At 50.5% G+C, this 15,043-nt stretch overlaps 1 protein-coding gene across 3 annotated transcripts in view; it reads left to right on the top strand.

Annotated features, from left to right (window-relative positions):
- JPH2 (junctophilin 2) overlaps positions 1–15,043 on the top strand; it is a 64,027-nt gene that overhangs the window by 37,554 nt on the left and 11,430 nt on the right. The gene's annotated exons all lie outside the window — the stretch shown is intronic.

The following is a 15,043-nucleotide window of genomic DNA, read 5'->3' as shown; positions in this document are numbered from 1 at the left end:
CATTTTGGTCCCAAGTGCTAAGTATTCCACAGTTACAAATATTGGCCTGAAGAGACAGGTTTCTCCTCTCCGTCGTCCCGGAGCCTCAGGGAGAGGAGGAAAGCCGATTCTGAAGGGTCTGTGCTGTAGGAATGAGATTCTGGGGAGTTCTGGGTGAGAGGCACCCATGTTAAGACGGCTTTGCACACAGCAGACATTCACTCATTGCTTGTCAGCGACTGACTTCCTTCACATGTGGCGCTGTGGAACAGATCAAGCTTAATTTTACTTCCCACCATGGAAAGTTCAAAATCGGTGCCCTTGTCGGCGGGCAGTGAGCTCTCGAGCAGTTCGGAGGCCCAGCCCCCTTCCACCTGACGGTTCTGCCGTCCTCAGCACTTGGCTTCCAAGGTCCTCATGCTCTTCTGCATGAAGCCAGTGAAAAGGAAAAACACCCAGAATAAATGCAAGTGGGTAGTTTTTATTGGCCAGGCCAGGAAGGAGGGCTCGTCCTGTCCTCTTAATTTCCATTGGCCAGAGGCCAGTCCCATGGCCACACCTTCCTGCGAGGGTTGCTGGGGAACAGTCCCGGCAGGTGTATGCCCAGAAGAAGAGGAAACTGGTCTGATGAACTGACTGGTCTCAGCCATGCTCCATGACCATGGCCTTCGAGGTCCTTTATCATCTGCCTTTCTCCTAGGTCCTTCTTCACTCATAACACTGACATTGTCAGGCTGAACTTGCCCAGGTTCTTAAACTGTGCATGTGTGTGTTTTAGTCTTTTTTTTTTTTTTTAAGATTTTATTTATTTGACAGATCACAAGTAGGCAGAGAGGCAGGCAGAGAAAATGGGGGAAGCAGGCTCCCTGCTGAGCAGAGAACCCGATGCGGGGTTCGATCCCAGGACCCTGAAATCACGACCAGAACCGAAGGCAGAGGCTTAACCTCCTGAGCCACCCAGGTGCCCCTGTGTGTTTTAGTCTTAACATCCCATGTGCCTTGGCTCCTGCACTTGCCTCTTTTCAGAAAACCCTTTCTGACTTCTTCCCTGGCTTCTCTGATGGACCAGCTCACAGGAATGTGGACACTAAGACCACAGCCTCAGAGCTGACAATAAGACTTTGTCACTTTCCAAGGATGACACTCAGGGAGAAGAGGGATCCTCTTCTGCTCCCCCACCTCCTTCATAGAACAAACTGCAGGTTTCCTTTCGTACACAGACGCCGCTCCTCGAATTGTCCTGCAGTAGGTAGGAGAGCCGCAGTCAGGGATGACAGACCTCAAGAGCTTTTTGTCAACACAGCTAGGAACCTGTTTTTCAAAGGGGGTCACAGGAATTGTCCAGAGGGGAGGTGAAACACAATGGTCTGAACCTGCGCAGTTAAGGTTTTGTGGTTCACGTCAAATCTGAGAAGTCGCGTCCTGATAAAGTAGCTCTCGGGGGTAGTGCAGGCAGGTGGGAAACCGCTTCCTTGAGTCTGGTGGCCTCCGTGGTGGGAATACCACCACTGTGGCCCATTTCATGCCACCCAAGTGCCGTGCCCGCGTGCAGAGCCGGGCAGAGCGGTGACAGGATTGGCTCCCGCGCACAGCTAACCTGGTGCTTGGTTCCTCCATCCTGCTCTGCATGCGGCCAGAGCCCAGCTGTCAGCTCCTTGTTCCTTTGGGGCTCCCGGCTCTAGAGGCCTGAGCATCCCAAAGTGGAGTGTTTTCCTGTCGGTCTTCTCTGCTAGTCTGTGGCTTCCTACGGCCTGGGCTCTACTCTTTATATTCCGTTGCCTTGTTGGAGACCCGCACCTGGGAGGCACCCAGGAAATGCTTCCAGAAGGCGGGCAGAGAAAAGGGTAGACCAGGTGGGGTTGAAGAGCCCATTCAGTTCCTGCTCTGGGACTTGCTGGCCTCAGGACGGCAGGCACATCCTCCACCTGGCCGGGCTTGTCTCCCCGTCTGTGCACAAGGCTCCTTTCTCCTCCTCCACTCCAGCTGGGCCAGGCCGACCGCTGCATAGAAATGATGATAATCATAGTAACGGCTGCTGTCTATTTGTTCAGCAAAGTTCTGTGAAGCACCTACTCTGGGCCTTGCCCTGTTCTAGGTGCTGGGGATTCAGCAATGAACAAAACAGACAAAAATCCCTTCCTCATGGAGCTTGCTCCCGCATTTGCAGCATACCCACAACTGAACGGAAGCTCCCAGGCACCATCTCCGTTTCCTGCAAGCTGAAGGGCGACGGTGTAGTTAGCTCCGTTTTACTGCTGCAGGAAGTGAAGTCTAGTACGGTTGCGGAGTTGCTGGAAGTCAGCCCCTGCGTAGGGAGCAAAGATGGGACTTGGACCCTGGGACCTGGTCCTAGGATGTGGTTCTTAGCCACTACAACATGCCCTCCGCTCCCCACAGGCCCCCTTCCTCTCAGCCTTTGCTCACGCAGATCCCCATACCCTTCCCAGGGTGCCCTCTCTGCACTGGATCTGTGCCCATGAACACCTTCCTCAGGCCGCCTGCAGCCTGACTCCTCCCTGACAGTGTCTTTTCTGTGTCTCCAAATCCTTCCTCGTTGTCTGGCCAGCCGTGGTTGGTCACCAGGAAGGGAATCCTTTGCTTCTTTATTTTGCTCCCTTGGGACACTGCTTTCCCCTCCCTGTTCATGCCACACACACACACACACACACACACACACACCCCAGGGCCCAGGCATGGACCCACGTGAAGAGCTCAATAAACAGCTCCTAATTCAAGCATCGAAACCCTTGATTTTTCTTTGGACTCAGGACCAAGTCTCAGTTTTAAATGCCTTCATTATCGGTGTGTTTTTTGTTTTTTTTTTTTTTCCCCTCCCTGCACCTACTGTGTGCTGGGATGGTGTTCCGTGCTGCAGGGCTCACAGAGTGACAGACACCGTTACCAGTCTTCAGCCTCACTTGGCACCTCGGTGTGGTCAAGGCTGGGATGATCCCATGGCCTGGAATGCCCGGGCCAGTCCTGCTTCACGCTGGATACAATTATTAGCAGCCCCCCCTTCACCCTCAGCTTCCCTGGTGTGGAGAAGCTCTCCGGTCCCCCGAAACAAAGCCTGAGGACACAAGTCCTCTGACTGCTCTAAGCACTTTGCACATATCAGCACGTGCAATCCTCCCAACCCTGTGAGGATGGTGTTATTTTTCACCCTTGCCACAGATGGGGAAACTGAGGCACAGAGCAAGAAAGTAGCTTGCTCAAGGTCACACGGCTTGGAAGAAGCAGGGCCAGTTTTCGAAGCCAGGTCATCTGTTGCCAGAGTTCCCGCTCAACCACTGCCTGAGCATGAACTTGTCTAAGAGGTCTGCCCTGATCCCATCTCTGGGCTAACTGTGTTTCCCTTCCACCACCCCATAGACTTATCCCAGTCAGGACTGCCATGACACAGTTTTGTCAGAGGAAGACACCCGCAGGGTCAGCTTCCCCTCTGGAGCCTGGCACAGGGCCTGGACCCAATAAAATCTCTGGACATGCTTTTTGAACAAAGGGATTTGATTCTCTGGGGCTGGGTTTGGTCCCTCCCTGGGGATTTTCCTCCCTATCCTTGTGGTGGCAGAGATGCCCAGCCCTTGGGGACAGTTGTAGCTGCCTGGAATTCCTTCCCAAGATTCCTTATCAGTTTTCAGAGCAGCCTGGAGTAGGATAACGGGGGTGTTGGGGACACTGGGGGCTGCTCTGGAAAAAGCTGGAATGCCATAGCCCGAGCCCCACCTTGGGAGGGGCCGGAGGCCAGAGGTGGGGGAGGGTGCTGGCAGGGAGGCCTCAGCTGTCACATTCCTCAGGCTCACAGAAAGCTCTTCTGGGCGCCTTGTCCTTATTTAGGCAGGAGATGTCTGCTGACTCGGGCCTGTGGGATGCTGTTGCTGGCAGGCTCACCATGCAGGGTGGGGGTAGGGGGTGTGCAGAGCACTCCTGGAGCCAAGTCTGTGGGCCCTTGGGCAGGCAATTCCTGTGGGAAGTCCAACCCTTGGGGAGAAAAATCACTCTCTAGGTAATAATCCTGAAAATAGCCATTACCATTCATGGGTACCTACTATGCACAGAGCCCTAGGCTAGGCCGGTCTGTAAGCTCCAGGTGGCGAATTTCTCCTATTCACGGCCATACTCCCACATCTGGCACATAGTTGGTACTTAGAAAATACTTGTCACGAGTGAGTGAATACACACTTCACGTGCCACAGTTCACTTGATCCTTACACTAATTCTGATGGTGGCTAAGTGCTGTAATTAACCCATTTTATAGGTGGTAAGATTGAGATTTACAGAGGTTCCGTGATTTGGCAAAGGTCACGAAACTTGGAAGAGGAGTTGCTGGGGTTCGAAACCAGGTTCTCTGATTCCAACACGAACTAATGTTCCCACCTTCTTATTTTGGTGTTGTCCACCCTGGGATTCCTGGGATTCCTGGCTTCCCCCTTTCTTGGCTGTGTGAGTTAGGTCCCATTATACAACCTTTCCATCTTTGGTTTTCTCTCCAGCAAAATGGGGATCGATAGTGATATCTACCTTAGGGAACACTGGGAGGCCTAAGTGGAGTAACACATGCAGAGGTCTTAGCATGGTGCTCAGCACAGAGTAGGTATTCAACATGTGTTGTCTGTGAGTAATGTGGGGACGATGTTGGCTCGTAGGGATTCAGCATCCTCCTGGCTAGACGGGACCCAAGCAGCAGAGTGAACCAAAGGTGGCGCCATTTCCCAGCAGGCTCTGTCCCCTCCTGGAGCGCAGTGATGATCAGGGCCCTCTGGAGAGAGCCTTTCCTAGCCTGTCTGAAGCCTTGCAGGTTCCCAGAGCAAGAGACAGGAAGGGGTGTCTGGGATTTCCCCTCTGTTAATACCTAGTATACAATCATGCCCTCATGTCGGCTTGATTGCCCAGGGTTTCCATGAGCACCTACTGTGTGCCTACGTCTGGGCTGGTCGCTGCTGCTGTCCCTTGAGAAGCCTGTGGCCACACTATGGAGTGGCAGCAGAGTGGAGTGTTGGAGAAACACAGATTCTGGAGCCAAATTGTCAGGATTCCCGTCCCTTGCTGGCTGTGTGCCCCTGAGCAAGTTATGGAAATGTCCAGAGTCCCAGGTTTCTCATCTGCAGACCAAGGAGAATAATAACAGCATTTCCCGTCCAGCTGTTCATGTTTAGTGGAGTAATATGTGTGAGCACTTGGACCAGAGCCTCTCACATAGTACGTGACCCTTCTAACATGTCTCCAACAGAGGTAACAATCACCATGATTTATTTTTGATTATTGAAAAGGATCATATAGGCCTCTCCAGGCCTCATTTTCTCCATCTTATTACCGTATCGTTATCAAATGGGAAGAGATACTTTCTGAGGGTCCTTACAGCTGTGTGAGTCTCACGGTCAAGTATGTTATCCATAGCACACGTTTACTGATGTGTACTTACTGAGCACCTGCTACGTGCTTGCTTCTGTTTTGATAGAAACACAACAGTGAAGCTTCTGCTCCTTTGGGGGGCTCACAGACTAACTGGAAGAAGATAAAGTGACCTGGCAGCTAAGTGCAGGGGACTATAAGAGCAGAGAGCTGACGTTCAGGGTAAGCTTTCCTGAGGAAGGGTCCTGAAGGATGAGTAGGAGTTCGCCAGATAAAGAGAAGGAGGGAAGCAGGGGATGGGGAAGGGGACACAAATGTTCTTAGAAATGGAAGCAGCCTGGGTGCAAGCCCTGGAGGTGGAAATAGTAGAGCACACATGGGGACCTGGAAATTTCTGACTGTCTGGAGGGCTGGTTTGCATTAAGACCAGAAGTTTTGCAGGAACTAGATCATGAGGTCATACGCATAGCATAATAATGCCTTTCTACATTATCCTCCAGGCATGGGAAAGATGCAGAGGAGGCTTCCGCAGTGGATCAAGATCACATTTACTGGGGACAGTCTCTGGGGAAGGCTTTCTGAAGCAGGTGGTGTGTAAGAAGGAAAACTTACTTCCAGGTTTAGTATCCAGCTGGACACTCCAGGAACATCATCCCAGTTGCTAAAGTTTTTAAATATTCTGGCTGATACCAGTTTGTAGCCAGCAGTTGCCCTGAGCTCCCTATGTGCTCCCCACCGCCTGTTACTGCCCTGTACACTTGGCCTCTCACCCAGAAGATGGGGTTCTCCGGACCTGGCAACTACACGGTTAAGCACCTGGCATGCCTCTCTATGATCAGTGCTCCCACCCCACCCCCCACACAGTGGCTCCACATGTTTAATATCACTCTGCTGCATACACCTGAATCAGTCTTCCAGTTCCAAGAAAGCACCGGAGAACATCAGCATCCTGGACCAGCTCAGGACGCTTGGGTCTTATACCAGTCCTTGCCCTCTTCCTGCAGGGGAGACTGGACTAGCCACTAGGGCCCATCCTGCAGGGCTGACACAGGCTTGGGAGCCAGGCCCACCTGGGGTCTAGAGCACTTCCCAGCTACATAGCTTTCCCTGTCTGTTGAGTGGACACACTAGTACTAGCCCTTAGGGTTGTTTTCAGGAATAAATTAAATCAGACCTTTAAAAGTCCTAGCACTCAGATGCTAGGTTGTTAAACATACTTATTTACCTTATCTTGGAATAGGCATACTATACGCACATTTGAAAGATCGAAAAGCGTTGAATCAGTCAAGAGTCTTGGCATGAAGGGGTATATTCAGAGAATTCAACTGCAGACAGTTTCACGAAGCTACTGGGCCCCCCCCCAACTTTATTGAGCTGTAATTGACATGTAACACTCTATACAACGTGTCGATGTGACTCACTCACATACGACAAAATGATCACCACCCTCGCATCAGCTACCACCTCCTGTGTGTCTCGTAATTACCAGTTCTTCTTTTTGGTGTTAATATTTAAGACCTATTCTCTTTGTACCTCTTAAGTGTATAATACGGTATACCTAACTGTAATCACCATACTGTATATTAGGTCCCCAGAACTTATTCATCTTCTCACTGGAAGTTGGTACCCTGTCGGCACAAACTGAAAGGGATGTTGAGCTACCCAGGGCCAGCGATGATGGGAAGCCATTAATTCGTGTCCTGGGTCTGAAGGGGCCAGGGGAGGAAATGTGTTACACTAGAGGCAGCGACTGTAAGCTATGGAGGAGAGAGCCCTCTGGAAGAGGGACAGGGAATCAATACCCTGACCGCTCCGTCCTCCAGCCCTTGGCTGGCGCCCGTCATGGGCCAGACCCAGCTGGGAGCAGGAGAGCGAGGGTACTGTGGATGCAGACCATGGAGGGCAGTCTCTCAGGGCACAGAGCATGGTGCAGGCTGGCATGGTGGGGCAGGGGGAGGAGATGGGGCATACAGCGTAGAGGGGGGTGTGCATGTCTCCCTCCCTTCCACCTCCTCCCCCGGCATCTAGTTTCCATCCCAGTAGGCAGCCTGTATTACCAACTTCATCCTATCCTTCCAGAAATAGCCCACATACAGAGGAGCAAATGCACTTGTTTGTCTACACAAGTGTTGCATATGATATCTAGTAATTTATACCTTGCTCTTTAACTTGACGTCTCAGGATTCACTCTGTTCTAAAGGCCTAGCTCATTCTCAGTACTGGCAGCATCAAGTCCTTCAGACGGCCATAGTATAACTGGGCGGACCAGTTCCCCACTGCTAGCTTTGGGGTTGTGTCCAGGCTTCTGCAATTACAAACCGCATTGCCATAAATGCCTCTGAACACGTGTCATTTGGAGCCTGTCTGTTGGCCAGATGCCCAGAAGAGAGATCACTGGCATAGAAAAAAATGTAGATGCGAAATTTCTAAAGGAAAACATTGAGCAATTTGAAATGATAAATGCGAACATACAGAAACACTCCTCTAGTGCTCACTGTGTGGGCCGCTGCTCTGTACATGAACTCCTTGAGTTCTCATAGCAACCCTAGGGGGTAGTAAAGGGCCTCCCCCAAATTTCAACATGTGGCGGGGGAGAGGGGTTGTGGCTCTCCCTCAAAGCCCCAAGGAGTTCACCAGCACCAGCTGGAAGTCTGAAAAGTCAACTCAATTCTGACATTAGCTCCTGGGAGATAACATCAGATCCCACAAGTTAGGGGTTCAGTCCTGCAAGACGGTCTCCCTATGCCATTTGCAAGTCCAGGATGTCACCTGGGCTCCTGACCGACCGGCTGTAGAGAAGAGGTCCCAGCAAGCCCCCTCTGAGTTCAATTAATTTGCTAGAGTGTCTCACAGAACTCAGAGAAGTCATTTACTTCCTACTAGATGATTATAAAAGGATCTAACTCAGAAACAGCCAGATGGAAGAACTGTGTAGGGCAAAATAGGGTGAAGGGTGCACAGCTTCTGTGCCCTAAGTGTGATGCTTTTCCTGGATCTTCACCTGTTCACCAACCCGGAAGCTCTATGAACACTGTCCTTTTGGATTTTTACGGAGGCTTCATCATAACACATAACATTAAATCATCGGCCATCAGTGATCGATTCAACCTCCAGCCCCTCCTCCTTTCCCCGAAATCACGGGGCGGGACTGAGAGTTCCAACCCTCCCTTCTTGGTTGGTTCTCCTGGCATCCAGCCTCCATCCTTAGAAGTTTTCCCAAAGTCGCCCCATTATCATAAAGGCAGTTGTGTTGGAAAGGGGTTTGTTATGAATGTCAAGACACCCATTTCGTTTTTATGGCTCTGAAGTGATATCAGGAACTGGGGACAAGAGACCAGATGTTGTAACAAAAAATGCTCCCATGGCTCTTAGCACTTAGGGAATTCCAAGTGTTTCGGAAACTGTGAGACAGGAAACATGGACAAAGACCTAGTATATATGAGACATATATTTTGGTCATCTGAATGACCAAATACGTACAACCGACCCCTGATTAACACGGGTTTGAACTGCACGGGTCCACTGAAAGTCATGGATTTTTTTCAATAGATACAGTACAGTACTGTAAGTGTATTTTCTTTTCCTTACAATTTTAATAACCTTTCCTTTCCTCTAGCTTACTTTCTTACAAGAACCCAGTATGTAGTATATAGTGCATGTACAGAACAGGTGTTGATCCGCTGGTTATGTTATCAGTAAGACTTCCAATCAACACAAGCTGTTCACAGCTAAGTTTGTGGGGAATCCGGAGTTATACTTGGATTTTTTGACCACGAGGGGGATTGGCACCTAACCTCTGCGTTGTTCAAGGGCAGCTGTATTTCTTCTAAATCACAGTACGCCGGCAGACCTGTTCTTTTTTTTTTTTTTTTTTTTAAAGATTTTATTTATTTATTTGACAGAGAGAGATCACAAGTAGACGGAGAGGCAGGCAGAGAGAGAGAGAGAGGGAAGCAGGCTTCCTGCTGAGCAGAGAGCCCGATGTGGGACTCGATCCCAGGACCCTGAGATCATGACCTGAGCCGAAGGCAGCGGCTTAACCCACTGAGCCACCCAGGCGCCCGGCAGACCTGTTCTTGAGGGCCTTTGGACTGAGGGCCTCTGTTCTTCATTACCGTCGGCCGGAGGCAGCCCTCAGATCCTTGCTGTGTGGACCTTCCCAACAAAGCCAGCAGGAGAAGCTGCTAGCAAGAGAGAAGTCACTGTCTTTGATAAGCAAAGCATGGAAACGATATGCCATCACCTTTCCTGTGTTCTTTTATTTGAAGTCTAAGTTCAGCGCACGCACCAGGGGAGGGGATGGCACCGGGCTGTGGGCACCAGCGGCCAGCTAGGAAATTGGCCTCATTGTTCAGAGCAGATGGATCCGTCCGCAGAGAAGCAAAGTGATTTTTCCCCCGTCCACACAGCCTAGGGTATGACCTGGGGACTCAGGCCCAGCTGGGGTGGCTTCGGCTTCCACTTGAGCCCTGTCTCTCAACATGCGGTGTTTCTCGTGTTCAGAGTCCCCGATGGAGACGGCTCGTGGACGCGGAAGCTCGTGCAGTCATGGTGCTGTTGCTTTCATGTTACTATTTTCACAGTTTCTAAAACTTCGTTTCCAAACCTGGTATAAACTTTTAAAAAAGGAAACTTTGCTGTTCTGAAGGTCTCTGCCAACTCACGCAGAGAGGCCGCCCAGCTGGCAGCCAGGCTCTGGGGGGCACTGCAGGACCCAGTCCGGTGTGGGGAAGGGGAGCAAGGCCTGAGGTCCCCGCCCTGTCGTGTCACTTGTCACGGAAGCGCAGCCAGATCTCAGTCACATATAGTCAGCCGGGCAGTTCCCAGCCTGTCGTTGGGGAAGTAGGGTTATCACTGCTGGTAACCGCTAGCCCTGGGCTCTCTGAGACGGGCAGGGCTTCACACCGTCCTTGTGGGAACAGGCTGGGTGGTGGCCGCTGGGCCCTTCTGGAAGGGGGGTTTGAACTGAGGCAGCACAGGGCATGCGTGGGTCAGCAAAGACCTTGCTGCCAGGAAGTCCTGGAGGCACGTTCCAGCTGGCTCTAGCAGCCACCAGCTATGAGCCTCGGGCAAATGATTTCCTGAGCCTGCGTTTCTTCCCCGGTAAAGTGAGTTGTCTTGAGGATGACACAAGATCACACAAGTTGTTTTGGTTTCTAGTTGCTGCCATAACAAACCTCCACACATGTGGGGCCCGAAGACAGCACGGATTTATTCTTGTATGCTTGTGGAGGTCGGAAGTCTGTGATCAGTCTCACCACACCACAGCCAAGGTCAGCGGGCTGGTTCTTTCCTCCTGGAGGTTCCAGGGGTGAATCCCATTCCCTGACTTGTCAGTCTCTAGTGGCCGCCCCCGCCCCTCCTTTGTTTTCACATCACACCCCCGCCAGCCAGAGTCTCCTGTCATCACCTCGCCTTCTCCTCTCCTGCCATCCCATCTCCCTCTGTCTTCTTCTAAGGACATGCGTGATCACATAGTCCAGCGCAATCCCCACATCTCAAGATCTTTAATCACATCTGCAAAACTGCTTTGGCCATATAAGGTCATATTCACAGGTTCCAGGGAATAGGAAGGGGATATCTTTGGGGCCATTATTCGGCCAAACACATAGGTCAAGTGTCTGGCACGTAGTTAGCACTCAGTAAACTGCAACTCTTACTACTTTTCCTATGCCTTTTTGGCCGGGGCAGGTGGGGGGCGCACACCTGCTCACAGATGGAGGAGACTTGCCAGCAGGGCTTGAGGCTCTTTAAGAAGGGGAGAAAGGTCACTATAAAAAGTGAACTGGGAGAGGTCATGTCCATGGCCTGGGGATTTCAGCCTGGGTTTCCAAGGTGGGGAGGTTCTCTAGGGCCTGAGGAGGTGGTACAGCCCACCCCCCCAACTAGAACAAAACCACCTTATTGGAATTTTTCAAGCTCTTGCATAGAGCCTACTATCTGCCACGTCCTGTTCCAGATGCTTTACTACAGCAATTCACTGTCATCCCAGCAGCCCAGTGAGGGCGGGGCTATTCCTGACCCCGTTTTACAGAGGGAAAAATCAAAGCACAGAGAACTTGTCTAGTCACCTGCGGTCACACAGCTGTGCTCCTTACCACCTCAAAATACCAAAACATTAGTAGCATTTTTTTTCTTTTTAAAAAACGAAAACTGCCTATTCTCAAAACTTTTCTACAATGAAGCCATATAATTTTATACTCTGTATTTTATAATGTATACTATAAAATAACCAAAGACAGATTATGAACTTGCGACCCACCAGGTGGCCTGTACTGCTGCTCTGTAGTCTCTGTTCTCATCTCAGGACCTTCCATCTCCTCTCCTTCTTGCCAGAGTCTCCCTCCTTCCATGTCTGGCTCCGCGTTCATTATAATAGTAATGGGCACATGACTTAAGTAATGGGCACTTGGCTCAGTCTTCTCATTTGTACAACAGTGGTAGAGCCGACCTCAGAGGGCAGCATGAACCTTTAGGTTAGTTCTCATTCTTTTCTTATTAGAAGCAGCACTTACAGATCTCCATACAGGTACTAAAACTAGAAAACTCTTAGAGGAAAATACAGGAGTAAACCTTTGTGACCATAGGTCAGGCAAAGCCTTCTTGGATCTGACACCAAAAGTATAAGCAACAAAAGAAAAAAAAAACAGATACTCTGGACATCATTAAAGACCATCATACTTCAAAGGGCACCATCAAGAAAGTGAAATGACAGCCCATAGGATAGAAAAACTCTTGCAATCCGTGATTGGCAATAATATATCTGATAAACGACTTATATCTAGAATATATAAAGAACTTCTGCAATTCAATAATAAAAAAGACAAAAACGCAGTTTAAAAAAGGCAAAGGATCCAAATAGACATTTCCCCTCGAGAGATAAACCAGTGGCCATCAATCCCACGAACCAATGTTCAACATCCTTAGCCGTCCCGGAAATGCAAACCAAAACCACACTGGGATGGCACCTCACAAACCACCATACGGATAAAATTGAAAAGCTGGATCTAGCAAGGGTTAGCAGAGATGTGGGGAAACGGGAGCCCTCATATGTTACGGGGAGGACGTCAAATGGTGCAGGCACTTTGGTATGAGCCTGGCCTTTCCTCACCCGGAACACGGAGTTATCATATGACCCAGAAATTCTACTCCTAATTGTGCACCCAAGAGAAATGAAAACATAGAACCACACAAAAAGTTGTGCACAAATATCCATAGCAACCAAGCAGTGGAAACAACGCAAACACTAGAACAGGTGAGCTCAGTCTGCTTTATGCACACGGCGGAGTCTGTCCAGCAGTAGGAAGGAATGAAGGAGGGGCCGGTGCTATAACATGGGTGGACCTTGAAACAGGGTTCAGAACGCATATTTATATCCCAACTTGTGGGCGGTCCATAGAATTCCGAAGGGAATTGCTGGTAAGCATTGTTACAATAGTAACAAAAACCATGATAATGAAAGCCAGTATTTGTTAAATGCTCATTTCAGACTCTCAGTAGCATAGTGAAGTATTAGCATCCCCATTTCACAGTTGAGGAAACTGAGACCAGTGAGTCAAGGGTAGATACCTCGAATGTGATGCGTCTCTTATTTGTAATTCCCAGCAGGGGCTTAGCCCCATTTGCCAAATGAAGTCCTGGGGGTGGATTGGGGTCGAGAAGAAGTTCCCCCATCAGTCAGGACTCCCTGACTGTCCCCTTGCCTACGTCCTTGGTGGGCAGGGGCCTTTCTTCCAGGGAGCTATCCAGGTGGGTGTCTGCATCCCCAGCTGTGGTTCCTGCTCGTGATGACTCTGACCATGATTGTTCTGGAGGAAATGGCCACGGCTGGCCAGAGCTGTGGGCGAGGGGCTATTTTGGGAGAGGGCAGGGTAGCGGCATCCAAAGCATTCCCTACCGCAGGAAGACACTGGGCAGCGCTGTCCCTGTCAGCCTCCTCTGCGACCTCCAGAGAGGCTGGCAGAGGTGTGAGCTGGGGACTCCCGTTATCCGCCAAATGAAAAAAATCATTTTAATCTTTATTTAACAAATCAGTGGCATGTGGTCCATTTGGGATTTTTAGTCCTCTCCAAAAAAACATGCTTATTTATTTTATTAACAAGCACTATGTGGACTTCCTGTGTCCTGACCACTGCTCCAGGAGCCAGATGACTGGTCATTCATTACACCATCGCTCCGGTTGCTGCTGTTATTAGCCCCATTTTACAGATGAGGAGGTTGGGGTTCAGAGAGCTCAGACTTGCCGAGGGGAATAGGGGCAGAGGTAGGGCCCCACATCCCAGCTACCTAGCTGGGGTCTCCCCCTCTTAGACATTCTCCTGAGCAGTTTAGAGACTGTGCTCAGTCACTGGTTTTCAGGGGTGTTGTGTGGTGGACTTGGCAGGGCTGCCTTAGGCTATGAGTTCCTCAGGTGCCTGCTGGGTCCCATTCATCCCCATCCCTGGTCCCAGCCTATGGAGGACTTAGCTCTGAGTCAGTGGGAAAAGGGTGAGTGAGACCTTGGTGTAATGGGTAAGAGCTTGGACCGATGCAATTTTCTAGCTGTGTGACCTTGAAAGAGGAACTCCACCTCTCTGAGGTCATTTGTGTTAAGGTGACACAGAGCTGGGCACAAAGAACTCAACAAATAACAGATTAATATTGTTAGTAGTAGTAGAAGAGACAGTTACTGAGTGAATGTATTAAAACAGGCATCAGCGAACTGTTTTTGTAAAAGACCAGATGGCAAACATCTTTGGCCTTGCCAGTCACACAGTCTATGAGGCAACTACTTCCCTGTAGACAGTGTGTCCTCAAGTGGGTGTGGCTGTGTTCCAATAAAACTTTATTTATATGGACACTGAACTGTGAATTCCATGTAATTTTCATGTGTCAGAAAATATTACTCTTGTTGTTGTTTTTTTTTTTTCAAGTTCAACCATTCAAAAGTATATAAACCAGTCATAGCTCACCGACAGTTCGGCCACCGGCGGTGGGCTCCGGTGGGGGGCCTATTGGCTGCAGTTTGCCAACCCCTTGCACTAAAACGTGAGCTCTGCAAGGGGGTTTGGGTTGCATGGTTTGTTGTGGTATCCACAGTCCTCAGAACAGTGCCTAGCACACAGTAGGCACTCCACAAAGTTGTATGAAATGAATGAACCAATATGTAGAGGTGGCGGACTGGAAGCAGCAGTTAGGGGCCTGGGGGTGGGGGAAAGAGGCTGGGGTGGGGGATGCTCTCAGAAGTGGTTCTGTTACTGCCCTGCCCCTATCCCAGAACCACCAGCCTTATTTTTAACCCTGCTGACAAGTGAAATCAAGAAGAGGGACTGCTCCGTGCCCCTCCCATTGCCCCAGTTTCTGCTGTTTTCCTTTCCCGAAGGTCAGAGCCATCCCCGGAGACCCTTCTCCCCCTCCCCCGCCCCCTGCGGCCTCAGCCCAGACCCAGGGAGTGGTCAGAGGAGAAGAAATGGGTCCGGCATTTCCCTAGCAAGACTCAGAGGAGAAACACTCGAAGCTCTTTGGGTTGAGCAGGCTGGGAGCTGCCCAGCAGGGGTGTAACACACAGACTCCTGGGCTCCTCCCCCTGAGGCTCTGACTCAGGTCTGGGGTGGAGCCTGAGAACCAGCATTTCTGACAAGCTCCCAGGTGAGGAAGGGGCCAGGAGGGTGATGGGCTGCACTGTGAGTGGCCCCGGCCTACAAGAGCCTGTGGGCAACAGTGCTCCCCCCAC

Source organism: Lutra lutra, chromosome 9 (assembly GCF_902655055.1).
Source record: "Lutra lutra chromosome 9, mLutLut1.2, whole genome shotgun sequence".
NCBI classification, from domain to species: domain Eukaryota; kingdom Metazoa; phylum Chordata; class Mammalia; order Carnivora; family Mustelidae; genus Lutra; species Lutra lutra.
This window is presented reverse-complemented; position numbering and strand designations above follow the sequence as displayed.